Source organism: Motacilla alba, chromosome 4, assembly GCF_015832195.1.
Source record: "Motacilla alba alba isolate MOTALB_02 chromosome 4, Motacilla_alba_V1.0_pri, whole genome shotgun sequence".
NCBI lineage: Eukaryota > Metazoa > Chordata > Aves > Passeriformes > Motacillidae > Motacilla > Motacilla alba.
Genome location: NC_052019.1, coordinates 23071090 through 23074577, shown reverse-complemented (window position 1 = coordinate 23074577; position 3488 = coordinate 23071090).

Sequence of the window (3488 nt, the reverse complement as noted above, 5' to 3'; positions counted from 1 at the left end):
CAAGCAAATATTACCATGACTTGGGCTGGTGCTGCTGGAGCTGTGGAAAGACAGTGGCAAAGTGCTGAGATGGAGACATGAATAAGAAGGGCTGAGAAATGAAGAGTTTAAATGAAAGCCTGAATCTGAAATGTGTGTAGAGGAAGCAGCTTTTGAGAGGGGTAGGATGGTCAAACCAAGTAGGAAAGCAAGAGGTACAGACTGGGAGGCGATGATGAGGGGGCCACAGTGACAGAGGTCACAAACAAACTTCATGGAAGTATCACAAAGAAAACAAGATCTTTCTGAAGAAGAAGGTGCTGTATTACAGACTACGCATATTGACATCTTTTGCATAGGAATGGACACGATTTCACAGACCACAATGAGAAATGCTCACTCTGCAAGCTTCAGCCTTAACTGGGAAAAAATCAAATGCTGTATGATTGCAGACTTATTTACAGACTCTTTGATTACTGAACTATATTCAAATGCTTAACCCATAGTAGGAAATATTTGGTGTTAGAAAACTTAAACAAAATTTAGAGTTGAAGCAGAGGCTTTTTAATTTTTGACAAAAGTAGCAAGTGTTCTACTTCTCCAATTATTTTTCTGATAATTAGAAATTCATTCTTGAGTTACATACTCTCACTTTTTCACAGTTTCCCAATTAGAGAGAGGGGGGAAAAAACATTTTGCCATAATCTCCTTAATGAAATGCAGTCACCAAATTTTTAACATGCAGTTTTCTTGCTGCAGTGAAGTCAGCTATTGGAGTGACAAACTCTACAATAGGTATTTCACATAACTGATAATGCAGTAAGCCATATTCAGAAGGAAAAATTACAGTTCAGGAGACACAGCCCTCCAAAAACACCCCAAACCTCCTGAATTTTTTTTTATTGCAATTTTAAGATCAGGTTTGGAGGACACCTTTCTTAATCAAATACTATTGCCTTTAAAGATTAGTGTTCACAGCCTAATCATGCTGCACTTAGCTTAATTTGCTTTGCTATGGTCTCATTAAATTCTTTCTTTTGGTCAGAAACCCTGCCATGGCTTGGCAGAGAAACAAGAAATTTCTTCTTCATGTTGGAGGGTTGTGACTGCTCTTTCATTTTAACACAGACTGGAGGGTGCTGCAGCAAATTACATGTGGGTCACTCATTCCTTCCTATGTAAGGAGCTCACAACCCCTCAAAACTCTTTGGCAGCTGGACAACTGGGACAAAAGGGAGAAAAATAATCCTTGTGTCAAAAATGTCTCAGATTGCCATTCTATCAGTTAAATCTAATGTTTAATTTTAAGTTACCTGAAACCTCAATGGCAACAATTCCTACAACTGATTGTTGAGGCTACCTTTTTCCTATTTCAGCTTGTGATAGATTCAGCATTTGGTGGTCAAGAAGAGACTTTCCTGAATTGCTACTCTCCTTTGTTCTGAGAAAGTGCACTGAAGGAACAACCTGGCAACATTACCGGTTATTTGATCTGGAATCTGTGAATCAGAGTAAAGCACAAGCAATAAATAGTAGAGGTTTTGCACTATTGTTTTGCTGGCAGATGAGAAATGTAAAAATGGCTTTCCTCACCAAAGTTTGGAAGTCCATTAAAAAGTTGCGGGCAGATGTGTCGTGATCATCCCTACACCTGCAGGAGTATGCAGACAGATGTGGTACCTTGCAGTCTCACCTGGCTCCATGGAATGTGTCTCCTCACACAGATGGTGAGCAATAAGGAGTATTTTAATTGCTGGATGACCTACTGCCAAGGATTAAATCTAACTAGACAACCTCTACGGCAGCTGAACTGAGCTAAGAAGAAAGTCAAACTCTTTCCAAGGAAACCTATTTGCATCCTGCACCAGAAAGGCATGAACTGGCTTTCAGAGGTAAGACCCACAAGCACATGTGGGTGAGTCCATAGAACAGGCAGAACTACCCTTTTAGCAGCACACCTTAAAATAGTTACCTTACCACAGTGGCGCAACCAAGGCTTTTGGTAGTACACCTGTGTTCTGGACATGCAGGGCAATGCACTCCCATGTCTTTCCATTTTCTGTACTAGCCATTGTATTACACAGATGCTCATTTAGAAGTAATCTGTACATGTTGGCAAGGAACTACTTCTGCCAGTAAAGCCAATTTGCTCCTCTAAATGGAGCAAATGGAGCATGGGTTCTCTCTGCTTGAGATGGATTGCCTGAGAACTTTGTTGGCAAACTTATCAGATGAGGATTCTATGGGAAAACCTCCCTTTGGGCGAACGGGTCATGATTTTAAAGAAGAGTACTAAAGAATACTTAAGAGGTTTTTGTACCACTAAACCCATCCTTATTTACTATTCTGGACTGTTTTTTCTTGAAGAATTGAACTGTATAATATTTGCTGCTAATGCTGAACTCCCACTTTAATTCAAGTATTTAACAAAAATGTTCCCCATGATTATTTGCTTATTAATGCAGGTAAGTTCTGAAAGATATTTTTTTTGTTGTTCTTGGTGCACTTACTAAAACTGGAATCACATGCTTTTATCAACTTTTGAATTGCAATAGTTTGGAGAGAACACACTGTTAACTTGAACTTTGCAACATTTGACTGTGAGCTTTGCATATTATACCAATAGTAGTTTGATTAATTGGTTTCTACTCTACCTGCAGCAAAACACTCTTAGGGAGTGAATGTGGATTTGCTTAGGTAAAACCTGTGAGATTTTTCTATACTTAAAAAAGAATTAGATAAAATTAGTTTTACAATTGTTTGGAAGGACAAACTGCTGTCAATAAGTATAGGTAATATCACCAAAAAAAGGCAGCATAGTGGGTACCCAGCTCTGAATAAATCTTTTAAAAATTTAGAAGAATTAAGAAGAATTCTTAATTAAGAATTGTTAAGAATTAATTAAGAATAAAAAGAATGATTTTTTAAAATTACGTAGAATTATGGAAATCAATTTTTTTCACTATTTTTGAACACCAATATTATTTATTCTTTAAAAAATTAACTTGCAGGACTTCTAATCTACTGTTGGGGACTTGAACTAGCCTAGATGAAGATCCTCTGTCTACTCATCAGTTACAGATGTTAATTGGGGTGAGGGTCATGATACTAATCAGTTGCACAAATGACCTACATGTGGAAACAAATAGATGAATAATATCTCCAGGTCACCACTAGTGGTAAATATTGCTCTGTTAAATATTTGCATATACAGATGGAACATTGCTTGTTTGTTTTGGGATTTTGGTTGGTTGGGTTGGGTTGGGTTGGGTTTTGGTTGGTGGGGTTTTGCTCTCCAGAAAAAAACAAAAACAAAAACACAAAACAAATGAAACCCCAAACAAACAAACAAACAAACAAAAAAAACCAAAACAAAACACCACCAAAAACTCCTTTTGAACAAAAGTGATTGAAGGGAGAAGCAAAACCTTTTTTTTTCTTTTTTTCTGTTTCATGACAATGCTAGCAGGAATTACTACTTAAAAAAAAAAATCTGCTGGTGTGTGCTT